We start from the raw sequence: 17,335 nt of genomic DNA, 5'->3' as shown, positions 1-17,335 counted from the left end.
CAGTGTTGGCTGTTCATTAGCTGCTGTCATCTGCAAGAACATGCCGTCACCCCCATGTGTTGATGCAAGGCGTCCGCCATTTGCTGGCAAGTCATTCCTGTGTTGGGACACACTGTTTGTCTGGCTGTGACCTAGGCCATATGGGCAGGGGGCATTGTTGTCTGCTTCTGATTTGCACTATGTGAAATGTTTGGGCCCACCCTCCCGCCATCCGGCTAACCGTGTCATGTGTTGGTGTTTTCTGTGGCCTGTGACTTGACATTGTCCAGCTGGGTGCATGGGGCATGGTGGCGCCAGTGGCATGTGCGTGTTCATGGAGTGTGGTTGAGTCATGCGATAGCTTGGGGTGGTTGCGTGCCTGTTTGTGAGTTTGGTTGTGGATGATGTTCCCCCCATGTGAGGTGAGTTGTTTGTGTACTCACCCGGGTCTCGGAGTCCTTCTAATCCGTCGACTGCCACCACCGGCAGTGTGGCCATCACCCTCTCCTCCCAGGGCTGGTAGTGTACGGGTCTGCGGGCCGGCCCTCCTCCAGTGACGTTGGCCTGGTTGTGGTCGTTGGTCCTTTTTTCTCGGACCCTCCTCCGCAGATCGTACCACCTGGCTTGGCATTCCTGCCTGGTCCTTCTGGTGTCCGCAACAGCATTGACAGCATAGACGATCATCTGCCACATGGCTGTTTTTGCGGAGATGCTGGTCTGTCTGACCAATGTTCCAAAGAGGTGTGGCTCGACTCTGAGGATTTCATCGACAAGGACCTCCAACTCTCGACTAGTGAAGTTTGGATTCTTGTTAGTGGGCATGGTGAGGGGTGTGGGTGTGGATGGTGGGGGGGTGTGTGTGGATGGTTGTGGGTGTGTGGGTGTGGTTGTTTGTGTGTGTGTGTGAATGTGATGAGGGGGTGTTTGTGAAGGTGTGTGTGTGAAGGTGTGCAAGTGTAAGGTGTAGTAATTGTTCTAGTATGGTGCTGTAGGTTGTCTGTGGGGTCTGGCAGCAGTGAGTCTGTTGCAAAGGCTCATGGTTTGTGTGTGTGGGCCCTTTTTATTGGTCCATTGGTGGGTGTGGCTGTGTTTGAACTTTGGGTGGGTGTGTTATAAGGAGTGGTTGTGTTTTGGGCCTCTGTTTTGGTTTTTGGCAGTTGCAGGTCAGTGAATGTGTTGGTTTAGTGGTTGTTGGACATGTTTTGTGGCTTTGTGCCATTCCAATGGTGTATTCTTGTGTTTATTTGCTTTGTCCTGGTTGTGTACCTGCGTTTTTAGCGTGTGTACGGTGTGTACATGGGCCATTTTGTTGTACAGTGCTGTCCTTGTGTCTGGCTTGGTACGACTCGTACATGCGCGATGTTGTGTGAAGGTGGTGATGTTGGGGCCTGGGGTGCGCTCCGTAGTTGGAATGTTGGGGTGGGGGTACGCTCCATGCATACGCGGGTGAGGGTACGGGTCGTACTTACACTGTTGGGGTGGGGGGTACGCTCCATACGTACACGGGTGGGGGTACGACTCTAACGTACACGGGTGTACATACACGGGGGGTACGAGTGGTACACGGGGGGTACGACATGTACACGGGTGTACATACATGGGGGGTACAAGATGTACACGGGTGTACATACATGGGGGTACGAGACGTACACGCGTGTACATACACGGGGGTACGACACGTACACGGGTGTACATACACGGGTGGGGGTGTACATACACGGGGTGGTTCGACTCGAACGTACGGGTGCGGGGGGGGTCGGCGCGTATGCGGGCACATGTCTCCATGGTTTCTATGGGTGTTCGGTGAGGACGGTGTGTTTTCCATCCGGTTGTAACATCGGACGAACGGACGGTATTTTTTCCATACGGTTGTAACTTCGGACGCACGGGATGGATCGTGATTCCGGGGTCGGACTTCACTTTTCACATTTATACGGTAAATCGTCCGAGGACGTGTCGGACACATTTTCCGACCCGAGGACGTGTGGGGAATAATTCCCAATGCGGTTCGTATGGCCTTTTTACCATGCGAATCGTGATTGGCAGTTTGTATGGCACTTGTACGATTCGTACGGTAAAAATACCGGATACGAGTCGTACGGGGAATTTTTTTACAGGATCGTAATCGGCACCATAATGTTCCCTAGTGTATGTAGGTGTTTTCACTGTATTCTAAGTGTCTTTTAACATAGCACTGGCTCTAGGACTGGTTAGTCAGACTCAGTTACCACCAGTATCCGTCTGAAAAAGTTGAGGGAACAGGATGATTTTGCAACAAGGCTTCTTTCTGCTCTTCTTTTTGTTATTTCTGCACGTTAGCCTTCTTCCTGCACTTTTCTTCGTCTTTGAGGACTTCTGTTGCTTCTTTCTGCACTTCTTTTTTTTCTTTCTGTGCATTTTTTCTTCTTTCTTCACATGTCCTATCTCTGTAGGCATAGTTAGAAATTAGCATTTAAAAAACCTTTGAAATTCACAGAAAAAACCATAGGTTTCGGGCACGTTATAGTTAGGAATTAGCATTTAAAAAACCTCAGAAATTCACTGAAAAAACCATAGGTTTCAGGGGTGTTATAGTTATCTGGACTTTTCACTTGTACAAAACCATTGAAATTCCCCCGTTATAGTTAGTTCAGCTAACTATAACTCGCGCGCCCGCAATGCACTGCTGATGACGTCACATATTACATCACTCATGACATGGTCAGTGACATCACTCATGACATCACTGATGACATCTCAAATGACATCACTGATGACATCACTGATGACATCATCCTTGTGATGGAGTGGCAGACCTCCTCTCACCCTAATATAACTTTTGATACACACATTCAAAAATAGAGACTAAAATTTTCAAAACAATGGACATACAAATACCAGTTACAACAACCTCTTCAGTAATTCTAAGATCCACATACACATCCACTCATTCACCAACAGTCCTATACAGTCACTCATACATGTACTCACTCATCATATGTACTCATACACCTATACATCCTGTTACACAATGCCACTCATCCATAGAGTTACTCACACACATAGTCACTCATGCTAATAAAGAATGAAAACATACATTTACTTGCATATACAGTTATACACACACCACCACACTTACTTCTACGGAAACTTACACATACTTAGTCTTTTAAACAATCACTTATAGAAACACATACTTATTCATACAGGAACTCTTTCAATCTCTCACTCTCACATATACTCACTTATATACACCAATAGTCACATATACTAGTTTAAAACATATGTAGTTACTCATAAAGACACTATTGAGACAGTCATTCACTCACTAACACACCCATACACACACTCATCCACCCATACAGTCCTGCACACATGCTGTCTTCATCACATACAAACAGTGAGTCACTCATTCATGCACCTATGCACTACGTAATACCCCCCACCGAACCATGCAGACACTCAGACACTGATACTCAAAAAACCAACTAATAACCTATATAGACACCCATGTAGCTACTCACCAACCCATGCAGCCACTTATACACAAAGTGAGAGACTGATACAGATATTTACATATTTAAACATTACTCACTAAGCCATGTATTCACTATGATACACTTAATCAGTCAGTTACACAATCAATTTTTCAAAAACAAATCATCCATGTAGACACTTATATACCCATTTATTCTTCCATCAACCTTGAGATATACATATATAAAACATATTTAATTTTCAGAAAAACACACATTCACTGGATGATGTCATCAGTGATGTCATTTGAGATGTCATCAGTGATGTCATGAGTGATGTCACTGACCATGTCATGAGTGATGTAATATGTGACGTCATCAGCAGTGCATTGCGGGCGTGCGAGTTATAGTTAGCTGAACTAACTATAACGGGGGAGTTTCAATGGTTTTGTACAAGTGAAAAGTCCAGCTAACTATAACACCCCTGAAACCTATATTTCTGAGGTTTTTTAAATGCTAATTCCTAACTATAACGTGCCTGAAACCTATGGTTTTTTCTGTGAATATATATCTATATATATATATATATATTATCCACCACTTGCTCAGATTCGAGGCCGCAACTCACCCGCAGGCGGCTCACAAAGCCCTTGTATAGCTCATTGCAGTTTCCCATCGCAGTGTTTAATCCTTTGGCCTGACGCGCGTTTCAAAGCCCATTCGCTTCTCATCAGAGGCCTCACGCAAGGAATCAGAGTTCGTTTATGCCAACTCTTCCCAGCATGCTTTTTCACGACCACCATTGGTCTCTCTTTAAATAAAGTTCAATTTCACCAGTGCCTGCTGGGATATGTAGTTTTGGGCCATTTCACTTCCCTAAAGTGGGTTCTGTTTTTGCATGACATTTCAGGATCATTTAAAGCCCTCCATTAGGCTCCCGGATGAGATTGTGCAATGTCGATAATGCTCCCCGCTGGTGCCGATCAAAGAGGAACGTTACCTCTCTGTTGGTTCCTGTAACACTTTCAGGCAGCGCGATCCCTCCACGGCCGAAGCCGCCGCGATAATTCATTATCCACCACTTGCTCAGATTCGAGGCCGCAACTCACCCGCAGGCGGCTCACAAAGCCCTTGTATAGCTCATTGCAGTTTCCCATCGCAGTGTTTAATCCTTTGGCCTGACGCGCATTTCGAAGCCCATTCGCTTCTCATCAGAGGCCTCACGCAAGGAATCAGAGTTCGTTTATGCCAACTCTTCCCAGCATGCTTTTTCACGACCACCATTGGTCTCTCTTTAAATGAAGTTCAATTTCACCAGTGCCTGCTGGGATATGTAGTTTTGGGCCATTTCACTTCCCTAAAGTGGGTTCTGTTTTTGCATGACATTTCAGGATCATTTAAAGCCCTCCATTAGGCTCCCGGATGAGATTGTGCAATGTCGATAATGCTCCCCGCTGGTGCCGATCAAAGAGGAACGTTACCTCTCTGTTGGTTCCTGTAACACTTTCAGGCAGCGCGATCCCTCCACGGCCGAAGCCGCCGCGATAATTCATTATCCACCACTTGCTCAGATTCGAGGCCGCAACTCACCCGCAGGCGGCTCACAAAGCCCTTGTATGGCTCATTGCAGTTTCCCATCGCAGTGTTTAATCCTTTGGCCTGACGCGCGTTTCGAAGCCCATTCGCTTCTCATCAGAGGCCTCACGCAAGGAATCAGAGTTCGTTTATGCCAACTCTTCCCAGCATGCTTTTTCACGACCACCATTGGTCTCTCTTTAAATAAAGTTCAATTTCACCAGTGCCTGCTGGGATATGTAGTTTTGGGCCATTTCACTTCCCTAAAGTGGGTTCTGTTTTCGCATGACATTTCAGGATCATTTAAAGCCCTCCATTAGGCTCCCGGATGAGATTGTGCAATGTCTATAATGCTCCCCGCTAGTGCCGATCAAAGAGGAACGTTACCTCTCTGTTGGTTCCTGTAACACTTTCAGGCAGCGCGATCCCTCCACGGCCGAAGCCGCCGTGATAATTCATTATCCACCACTTGCTCAGATTCGAGGCCGCAACTCACCCGCAGGCGGCTCACAAAGCCCTTGTATAGCTCATTGCAGTTTCCCATCGCAGTGTTTAATCCTTTGGCCTGACGCGCGTTTCGAAGCCTATTCGCTTCTCATCAGAGGCCTCACGCAAGAAATCAGAGTTCGTTTATGCCAACTCTTCCCAGCATGCTTTTTCACGACCACCATTGGTCTCTCTTTAAATAAAGTTCAATTTCACCAGTGCCTGCTGGGATATGTAGTTTTGGGCCATTTCACTTCCCTAAAGTGGGTTCTGTTTTTGCATGACATTTCAGGATCATTTAAAGCCCTCCATTAGGCTCCCGGATAAGATTGTGCAATGTCGATAATGCTCCCCGCTGGTGCCGATCAAAGAGGAACGTTACCTCTCTGTTGGTTCCTGTAACACTTTCAGGCAGCGCGATCCCTCCACGGCCGAAGCCGCCGCGATAATTCATTATCCACCACTTGCTCAGATTCGAGGCCGCAACTCACCCGCAGGCGGCTCACAAAGCCCTTGTATGGCTCATTGCAGTTTCCCATCGCAGTGTTTAATCCTTTGGCCTGACGCGCGTTTCGAAGCCCATTCGCTTCTCATCAGAGGCCTCACGCAAGGAATCAGAGTTCGTTTATGCCAACTCTTTCCAGCATGCTTTTTCACGACCACCATTGGTCTCTCTTTAAATAAAGTTCAATTTCACCAGTGCCTGCTGGGATATGTAGTTTTGGGCCATTTCACTTCCCTAAAGTGGGTTCTGTTTTTGCATGACATTTCAGGATCATTTAAAGCCCTCCATTAGGCTCCCGGATGAGATTGTGCAATGTCGATAATGCTCCCCGCTGGTGCCGATCAAAGAGGAACGTTACCTCTCTGTTGGTTCCTGTAACACTTTCAGGCAGCGCGATCCCTCCACGGCCGAAGCCGCCGCGATAATTCATTATCCACCACTTGCTCAGATTCGAGGCCGCAACTCACCCGCAGGCGGCTCACAAAGCCCTTGTATAGCTCATTGCAGTTTCCCATCGCAGTGTTTAATCCTTTGGCCTGACGCGCGTTTCGAAGCCCATTCGCTTCTCATCAGAGGCCTCACGCAAGGAATCAGAGTTCGTTTATGCCAACTCTTCCCAGCATGCTTTTTCACGACCACCATTGGTCTCTCTTTAAATAAAGTTCAATTTCACCAGTGCCTGCTGGGATATGTAGTTTTGGGCCATTTCACTTCCCTAAAGTGGGTTCTGTTTTTGCATGACATTTCAGGATCATTTAAAGCCCTCCATTAGGCTCCCGGATGAGATTGTGCAATGTCGATAATGCTCCCCGCTGGTGCCGATCAAAGAGGAACGTTACCTCTCTGTTGGTTCCTGTAACACTTTCAGGCAGCGCGATCCCTCCACGGCCGAAGCCGCCGCGATAATTCATTATCCACCACTTGCTCAGATTCGAGGCCGCAACTCACCCGCAGGCGGCTCACAAAGCCCTTGTATGGCTCATTGCAGTTTCCCATCGCAGTGTTTAATCCTTTGGCCTGATGCGCGTTTCGAAGCCCATTCGCTTCTCATCAGAGGCCTCACGCAAGGAATCAGAGTTCGTTTATGCCAACTCTTCCCAGCATGCTTTTTCACGACCACCATTGGTCTCTCTTTAAATAAAGTTCAATTTCACCAGTGCCTGCTGGGATATGTAGTTTTGGGCCATTTCACTTCCCTAAAGTGGGTTCTGTTTTTGCATGACATTTCAGGATCATTTAAAGCCCTCCATTAGGCTCCCGGATGAGATTGTGCAATGTCGATAATGCTCCCCGCTGGTGCCGATCAAAGAGGAACGTTACCTCTCTGTTGGTTCCTGTAACACTTTCAGGCAGCGCGATCCCTCCACGGCCGAAGCCGCCGCGATAATTCATTATCCACCACTTGCTCAGATTCGAGGCCGCAACTCACCCGCAGGCGGCTCACAAAGCCCTTGTATAGCTCATTGCAGTTTCCCATCGCAGTGTTTAATCCTTTGGCCTGACGCGCATTTCGAAGCCCATTCGCTTCTCATCAGAGGCCTCACGCAAGGAATCAGAGTTCGTTTATGCCAACTCTTCCCAGCATGCTTTTTCACGACCACCATTGGTCTCTCTTTAAATAAAGTTCAATTTCACCAGTGCCTGCTGGGATATGTAGATTTGGGCCATTTCACTTCCCTAAAGTGGGTTCTGTTTTTGCATAACATTTCAGGATCATTTAAAGCCCTCCATTAGGCTCCCGGATGAGATTGTGCAATGTCGATAATGCTCCCCGCTGGTGCCGATCAAAGAGGAACGTTACCTCTCTGTTGGTTCCTGTAACACTTTCAGGCAGCGCGATCCCTCCACGGCCGAAGCCGCCGCGATAATTCATTATCCACCACTTGCTCAGATTCGAGGCCGCAACTCACCCGCAGGCGGCTCACAAAGCCCTTGTATAGCTCATTGCAGTTTCCCATCGCAGTGTTTAATCCTTTGGCCTGACGCGCGTTTCGAAGCCCATTCGCTTCTCATCAGAGGCCTCACGCAAGGAATCAGAGTTCGTTTATGCCAACTCTTCCCAGCATGCTTTTTCACGACCACCATTGGTCTCTCTTTAAATAAAGTTCAATTTCACCAGTGCCTGCTGGGATATGTAGTTTTGGGCCATTTCACTTCCCTAAAGTGGGTTCTGTTTTTGCATGACATTTCAGGATCATTTAAAGCCCTCCATTAGGCTCCCGGATGACATTGTGCAATGTCGATAATGCTCCCCGCTGGTGCCGATCAAAGAGGAACGTTACCTCTCTGTTGGTTCCTGTAACACTTTCAGGCAGCGCGATCCCTCCACGGCCGAAGCCGCCGCGATAATTCATTATCCACCACTTGCTCAGATTCGAGGCCGCAACTCACCCGCAGGCGTCTCACAAAGCCCTTGTATAGCTCATTGCAGTTTCCCATCGCAGTGTTTAATCCTTTGGCCTGACGCGCGTTTCGAAGCCCATTCGCTTCTCATCAGAGGCCTCACGCAAGGAATCAGAGTTCGTTTATGCCAACTCTTCCCAGCATGCTTTTTCACGACCACCATTGGTCTCTCTTTAAATAAAGTTCAATTTCACCAGTGCCTGCTGGGATATGTAGTTTTGGGCCATTTCACTTCCCTAAAGTGGGTTCTGTTTTTGCATGACATTTCAGGATCATTTAAAGCCCTCCATTAGGCTCCCGGATGAGATTGTGCAATGTCGATAATGCTCCCCGCTGGTGCCGATCAAAGAGGAACGTTACCTCTCTGTTGGTTCCTGTAACACTTTCAGGCAGCGCGATCCCTCCACGGCCGAAGCCGCCGCGATAATTCATTATCCACCACTTGCTCAGATTCGAGGCCGCAACTCACCCGCAGGCGGCTCACAAAGCCCTTGTATAGCTCATTGCAGTTTCCCATCGCAGTGTTTAATCCTTTGGCCTGACGCGCGTTTCGAAGCCCATTCGCTTCTCATCAGAGGCCTCACGCAAGGAATCAGAGTTCGTTTATGCCAACTCTTCCCAGCATGCTTTTTCACGACCACCATTGGTCTCTCTTTAAATAAAGTTCAATTTCACCAGTGCCTGCTGGGATATGTAGTTTTGGGCCATTTCACTTCCCTAAAGTGGGTTCTGTTTTTGCATGACATTTCAGGATCATTTAAAGCCCTCCATTAGGCTCCCGGATGACATTGTGCAATGTCGATAATGCTCCCCGCTGGTGCCGATCAAAGAGGAACGTTACCTCTCTGTTGGTTCCTGTAACACTTTCAGGCAGCGCGATCCCTCCACGGCCGAAGCCGCCGCGATAATTCATTATCCACCACTTGCTCAGATTCGAGGCCGCAACTCACCCGCAGGCGGCTCACAAAGCCCTTGTATGGCTCATTGCAGTTTCCCATTGCAGTGTTTAATCCTTTGGCCTGACGCGCGTTTCGAAGCCCATTCGGTTCTCATCAGAGGCCTCACGCAAGGAATCAGAGTTCGTTTATGCCAACTCTTCCCAGCATGCTTTTTCACGACCACCATTGGTCTCTCTTTAAATAAAGTTCAATTTCACCAGTGCCTGCTGGGATATGTAGTTTTGGGCCATTTCACTTCCCTAAAGTGGGTTCTGTTTTTGCATGACATTTCAGGATCATTTAAAGCCCTCCATTAGGCTCCCGGATGAGATTGTGCAATGTCGATAATGCTCCCCGCTGGTGCCGATCAAAGAGGAACGTTACCTCTCTGTTGGTTCCTGTAACACTTTCAGGCAGCGCGATCCCTCCACGGCCGAAGCCGCCGCGATAATTCATTATCCACCACTTGCTCAGATTCGAGGCCGCAACTCACCCGCAGGCGGCTCACAAAGCCCTTGTATAGCTCATTGCAGTTTCCCATCGCAGTGTTTAATCCTTTGGCCTGACGCGCGTTTCGAAGCCCATTCGCTTCTCATCAGAGGCCTCACGCAAGGAATCAGAGTTCGTTTATGCCAACTCTTCCCAGCATGCTTTTTCACGACCACCATTGGTCTCTCTTTAAATAAAGTTCAATTTCACCAGTGCCTGCTGGGATATGTAGTTTTGGGCCATTTCACTTCCCTAAAGTGGGTTCTGTTTTTGCATGATATTTCAGGATCATTTAAAGCCCTCCATTAGGCTCCCGGATGACATTGTGCAATGTCGATAATGCTCCCCGCTGGTGCCGATCAAAGAGGAACGTTACCTCTCTGTTGGTTCCTGTAACACTTTCAGGCAGCGCGATCCCTCCACGGCCGAAGCCGCCGCGATAATTCATTATCCACCACTTGCTCAGATTCGAGGCCGCAACTCACCCGCAGGCGGCTCACAAAGCCCTTGTATGGCTCATTGCAGTTTCCCATCGCAGTGTTTAATCCTTTGGCCTGACGCGCGTTTCGAAGCCCATTCGCTTCTCATCAGAGGCCTCACGCAAGGAATCAGAGTTCGTTTATGCCAACTCTTCCCAGCATGCTTTTTCACGACCACCATTGGTCTCTCTTTAAATAAAGTTCAATTTCACCAGTGCCTGCTGGGATATGTAGTTTTGCGCCATTTCACTTCCCTAAAGTGGGTTCTGTTTTTGCATGACATTTCAGGATCATTTAAAGCCCTCCATTAGGCTCCCGGATGAGATTGTGCAATGTCGATAATGCTCCCCGCTGGTGCCGATCAAAGAGGAACGTTACCTCTCTGTTGGTTCCTGTAACACTTTCAGGCAGCGCGATCCCTCCACGACCGAAGCCGCCGCGATAATTCATTATCCACCACTTGCTCAGATTCGAGGCCGCAACTCACCCGCAGGCGGCTCACAAAGCCCTTGTATAGCTCATTGCAGTTTCCCATCGCAGTGTTTAATCCTTTGGCCTGACGCGCGTTTTGAAGCCCATTCGCTTCTCATCAGAGGCCTCACGCAAGGAATCAGAGTTCGTTTATGCCAACTCTTCCCAGCATGCTTTTTCACGACCACCTTTGGTCTCTCTTTAAATAAAGTTCAATTTCACCAGTGCCTGCTGGGATATGTAGTTTTGGGCCATTTCACTTCCCTAAAGTGGGTTCTGTTTTTGCATGACATTTCAGGATCATTTAAAGCCCTCCATTAGGCTCCCGGATGAGATTGTGCAATGTCGATAATGCTCCCCGCTGGTGCCGATCAAAGAGGAACGTTACCTCTGTTGGTTCCTGTAACACTTTCAGGCAGCGCGATCCCTCCACGGCCAAAGCCGCCGCGATAATTCATTATCCACCACTTGCTCAGATTCGAGGCCGCAACTCACCCGCAGGCGGCTCACAAAGCCCTTGTATAGCTCATTGCAGTTTCCCATCGCAGTGTTTAATCCTTTGGCCTGACGCGCGTTTCGAAGCCCATTCGCTTCTCATCAGAGGCCTCACGCAAGGAATCAGAGTTCGTTTATGCCAACTCTTCCCAGCATGCTTTTTCACGACCACCATTGGTCTCTCTTTAAATAAAGTTCAATTTCACCAGTGCCTGCTGGGATATGTAGTTTTGGGCCATTTCACTTCCCTAAAGTGGGTTCTGTTTTTGCATGACATTTCAGGATCATTTAAGGGCTTTGTGAGCCGCCTGCGGGTGAGTTGCGGCCTCGAATCTGAGCAAGTGGTGGATAATGAATTATCGCGGCGGCTTCGGCCGTGGATGGATCGCGCTGCCTGAAAGTGTTACAGGAACCAACAGAGAGGTAACGTTCCTCTTTGATCGGCACCAGCGGGGAGCATTATCGACATTGCACAATCTCATCCGGGAGCCTAATGGAGGGCTTTAAATGATCCTGAAATATATATGTCCAATTATAAATTGTCCCAAACAAACCTACTGCACATATCCTTTTAATTCTTGAGGACGGTCCCTTTGAATTAGACTCGGTTACACCGATCATTTACTTTTTGTATTTAGCGCGTAGCCACTATAATAGTGAATGAAAATCTTCCCAATCTTTAAAAATGGCCGCCAAAACGTGCTGACATCATCGCGTTATGAAACGCTTGAGGTCATCCGTACGCGTTGAAGAGCGTGTTGAGCGCGTTGAGGAGCACGGGGAAGATTGGGTGCGGAGATGCTTGCACGTTTGAAAGTAAGCAGCGCGCGACTAGGAAACGGTGAGCTTCTCCGTTTTTTTTGTTAACGAGGCACAAATGAATTGAGTAAATGAGTAAACAGTACTTACAGAGCCACAACTAATATTTAAAAGAGAAGTTTCACGTTGATAACTCGAAGTTCTGACGATCATCCAAGGTCGGTGGGTCACAATCCAATCTTTTTTTCTAAATGCGTGGTTTCAAACGATAAATCCAAGCATCGCCAATTAATGTAGTGAGGTAAATCAGGATGTAAATCCAAACAATCCAAGAAACGTCATGTAGATTAGAAGAAATGAAGTTTTATTCATGAATGAATCGCAGTAAATCCAACAGGAATCTGACTATTCAGTTTACATATATATATATATTCACTGAAAAAACCATAGGTTTCAGGGGTGTTATAGTTATCTGGACTTTTCACTTGTACAAAACCATTGAAATTCCCCCGTTATAGTTAGTTCAGCTAACTATAACTCGCGTGTCCGCAATGCACTGCTGATGACGTCACATATTACATCACTCATGACATGGTCAGTGACATCACTAATGACATCTCAAATGACATCACTGATGACATCATCCAGTGAATGTGTATTTTTCTGAAAATTAAATATGTTTTATATATGTATATCTCAAGGTCGATGGAAGAATAAATGGGTATATAAGTGTCTAAATGGATTTGTTTTTGAAAAATTGATTGTGTAACTGACTGATTAAGTGTATCATAGTGAATACATGGCTTAGTGAGTAATGTTTAAATATGTACATATCTGTATCAGTCTCTCACTTTTTGTATAAGTGGCTGCATGGATTGGTGAGTAGCAACATGGGTGTCTATATAGGTTATTAGTTGGTTTTTTGAGTATCAGTCTGAGTGTCTGCATGGTTCGGTGGGGGGTATTACGTAGTGCATAGGTGCATGAATGAGTGACTCACTGTTTGTATGTGTTGAAGACAGCATGTGTGCAGGACTGTATGGGTGGATGAGTGTGTGTATGGGTGTGTTAGTGAGTGAATGACTGTCTCAATAGTGTCTTTATGAGTAACTACATATGTTTTAAACTAGTATATGTGACTATTGGTGTATATGAAATGAAATGAAAAAAATATTTGATAAAGCGCACTGCGACCAAGCGGCTTCCTGGTGCTGGGGACCTGGCCAAAGCTCACAGAGGGGATCCGGGGGACCTATGAAGAGAAGGCCTGAGTGAAAAGAAAAGTTTTGAGGGCTTTTCGAAAGTGGGTGTAAATGGGAATGGAACGAATATGGAGTGGAAGACTGTTCCAGAACTGGGGGGCCAAAACGGAGAGGTGAGTACCACCAGTTCTGGATTTGCGGAAACGGGGGATGCGCAAAAGAGAAAGAGAAGAAGAACAGAGGGTTCGGCTAGGGACGTGGGATGAAATAAGGGAGGTGATGTAGGCAGGGGCAGAGCGGGAATAAGCTCGAAAGGCAAAACAGGCTAATTTGAAAAGAGATCTGAAGCGAATAGGAAGCCAGTGAAGAGATTTAAGGACAGGAGTAATGTGAGAGGATTTGGGAAGGGAGAAAATAAGGCGGGCAGCTTGATTTTGGATGGCCTGTAAGCGTCGAGACTCGTAGGCAGGAATGCCCACGTACAGGCCATTCCCATAGTCGAGGCGAGAGATGACTAAAGCCAGGACTATGGTTTTGAGTGCATCAGTGGTGAAAAAACGTGAGATTTTCCGGATGAGACGGAGGGAAAGAAAACAGGAAGACACGACGTATATAAGTGAGTATATGTGAGAGTGAGAGATTGAAAGAGTTCCTGTATGAATAAGTATGTGTTTCTATAAGTGATTGTTTAAAAGACTAAGTATGTGTAAGTTTCCGTAGAAGTAAGTGTGGTGGTGTGTGTATAACTGTATATGCAAGTAAATGTATGTTTGATCCTTTATTAGCATGAGTGACTATGTGTGTGAGTAACTCTATGGATGTGTGGCATTGTGTAACAGGATGTATAGGTGTATGAGTACATATGATTAGTGAGTACATGTATGAGTGACTGTATAGGACTGTTGGTGAATTAGTGGATGTGTATGTGGATCTTAGAATTACTGAAGAGGTTGTTGTAACTGGTATTGGTATGTCTATTGTTTTGAAAATTTTAGTCTCTATTTTTGAATGTGTGTATCAAAGGTTATATTAGGGTGAGAGGAGGTCTGCCACTCTATCACAAGGATGATGTCATCAGTGATGTCATCAGTGATGTCATTTGAGATGTCATCAGTGATGTCATGAGTGATGTCACTGACCATGTCATGAGTGATGTAATATGTGACGTCATCAGCAGTGCATTGCGGGCGCGCGAGTTATAGTTAGCTGAACTAACTATAACGGGGGAATTTCAATGGTTTTGTACAAGTGAAAAGTCCAGCTAACTATAACACCCCTGAAACCTATGGTTTTTTCAGTGAATTTCTGAGGTTTTTTAAATGCTAATTCCTAACTATAACGTGCCTGAAACCTATGTTTTTTTCTGTGAATTTCAAAGGTTTTTTAAATGCTAATCTATAACTATGCCTACAGAGATAGGACATGTGAAGAAAGAAGAAAAAATGCACAGAAAGAAAAAAAAGAAGTGCAGAAAGAAGCAACAGAAGTCCTCAAAGACGAAGAAAAGTGCAGGAAGAAGGATAACGTGCAGAAAAAACAAAAAGAAGAGCAGAAAGAAGCCTTGTTGCAAAATCATCCTGTACCCTCAACTTTTTCAGACGGATACTGGTGGTAACTGAGTCTGACTAACCAGTCCTAGAGCCAGTGCTAAGTTAAAAGACACTTAGAATACAGTGAAAACACCTACATACACTAGGGAACATTATGTGTTGGGGTCCCCCTGTGATTAGCATGACCTCCTCTGTAAGCCCCTAGTATATAATAGGGCAGGGGGATTAAAACTACCTCTTAAAACAGGCCACAGGGCATTTTTGCACACGTTAACTCAGGCCCCGTCCCCTCCCTTCACCACTGTGTAAACACGCCCTGTGTCCGTTTTTAGTTGGGAGATTAAGTTCATTTGAATCCTGAGGGTCCCTAGGGTCCAACTAGCCCACTAGGTACCTCCAGTAAGTGCCACAGAGCTGCGTTGCAGAGAGGTGTAAAATGTGGCACGGTCTGGACCACCTCTCTGCAATGCAGCTCAGTGGCGCTTACTGGAAGCACTTGGTGGGCTAGTTAGCCCCCAGGGGCCCTCAGTATTGAAGGGAAATTATATCCCCAATTTAAAATGTGCCATAGTGCGTGTTTGCACACGTCACCTCAGGCCCCGTCCCCTCCCTTCACCACTGTGTAAACGCGTCCTGTGGCTGTTCTAAGTAGAGAGATTAAGTCCCCTTGAATCCTAAGGGTCCCTAGGGTCAAACTAGACCACTAGGTGCCTCCAGTAAGCGCCACAGAGCTGCGTTGCAGAGAGGTGTAAAAAGGGGCTTGGCCTCAGAACACCTGTCTGCAGCACAGCTCCCTGGCGCATACTGGAGATGCCTGTTGGGCTAATTGGCCCTCAGGGACCCTCAGTATTGAAGAGGAATTAATTCCCCAACTTACAACTCGCCAGGGGGCGCGTTTGCAGAGTGCTGCAAGGAGGGGGCGTGGCCTCCAGCACGATGCCAGTCTTTTATTTATTTTAAGTTTTTAAGAAGGGGGGCTGTGTGGTTCCCCTTCTTATTCTAATTTATTGGCCCTGACGACCCCATCCCCCAGGGTCTGTCTCCTAATTATATTTTTTTGACCCCAATCCCCAGGGCCGGCCACTGTTTTTTATTATTTTGAAAAAATATATATTTAGAGACACACCTAGGACATGCTGGACAAACCGTACGTACCTATCACCATGACGATTTGCGGGATATTCATTAAAAGGCGACTATGCATACAATGAATCCACGTGGAATGCATTTACACCACTAGTGAAGCTCTGACATGTCTGATGCCCTACCGTGCCTAATCCCGGTAGACACCCTAGTTGTTTATTTATACAAACATGGGTAGCTATTGACGGGCACATTTAATACACATGCACACCAAGCCATTCAAAGGGAATTCGACAAAAATTCGACCAAAACTATGCAAGAAACCCCCCTCACGGTTAATAAAACACACATCCACTGCTGGATGTGTAATACTTTTTATTTTACTCTCTGGAAAGGGGACGAACATCACTTGAGAGTCACAGCGCGCTCCTGGCAGAGCCCAATGCTGTGTTACACCCACCATTGCCTGCTGAGTGCCACACACCTCTGTGTTGTATTCCACTACCTAGTGCATATGCTATGACACTCTCTAGCCCATGTGCACTGTAACACCACCCCGTGAATATGTCATGCCACACTTGTCTTCGCACGGGTTATATTGCCCCATCTATCGTGCCTTCCTCGATGCCTATGTTATAATGCACAGTGCTATGCCATACATATTACAATCTGGAATCCATATCTTTGTCACAGTGCATATGCAACGTTACACTCCCCAGCACATATTTTATATTACAACTTTAGAGACTAGTTAGGTTACACAACACTGCCCTGTGCATATTACACTCCAAGGCGCATATCGCATAGCACGCGCTAGTGCCTGTGCTATCTCGCACTCTCCAATGAATCTGTCATTGCGCACGATGTATTGTATATTATATTTCACGCCCGGTTCATCTTATATCACATTTTTTGGTGCATAGTTTATACCATACACTATATCTAGTTTTCATTTTCAATCGTGCTCTCAGGACTATGTTCTATATAACACTGTGTTCACCTACCCTTTTCACGGGCATTACATTTTGCGATAGGGGGTGGAGGGTCAGGGGGTGTTTCTGCCAAGTGAGCCCGGAGTCACAGTCACAAACGTCCTCTTCTTCCTGAATAAAAGTGAGATTATGGTGCATACTTGTTCATATTTTAAGTAGTTCGCACAGACACACGTTTTAAAAACAATAAAGTTCCTAATACCCGCCTTCTCTGAACAGTTAGCTTGCTGCCCCATCCCCCTCCTCCCTATCCTCTGTTGTGTGAATCCATGGACTAGCCTCCTCCCTCCTGCCATGCATGGTCTGATGTGCTGCCACTGCCCTCAATTTAGTATGATGTACCAGTCCACTCCTCCTGCCCTCCATTGCCCAATTCTATGCCCCATCATTGACCTCCTGCTTAAACTCTGTGCTTAGCTTGCTGCCGCTATTCTCCTTCCCCCTGCCCTCCGATGTCTTTGTGCATGCCCCTGC

This window comes from Triturus cristatus, chromosome 7 (assembly GCF_964204655.1).
Source record: "Triturus cristatus chromosome 7, aTriCri1.1, whole genome shotgun sequence".
Lineage (NCBI taxonomy): Eukaryota > Metazoa > Chordata > Amphibia > Caudata > Salamandridae > Triturus > Triturus cristatus.
The sequence above is the reverse complement of the archived record's forward strand: the minus strand, read 5'-3'. Positions refer to the sequence as shown.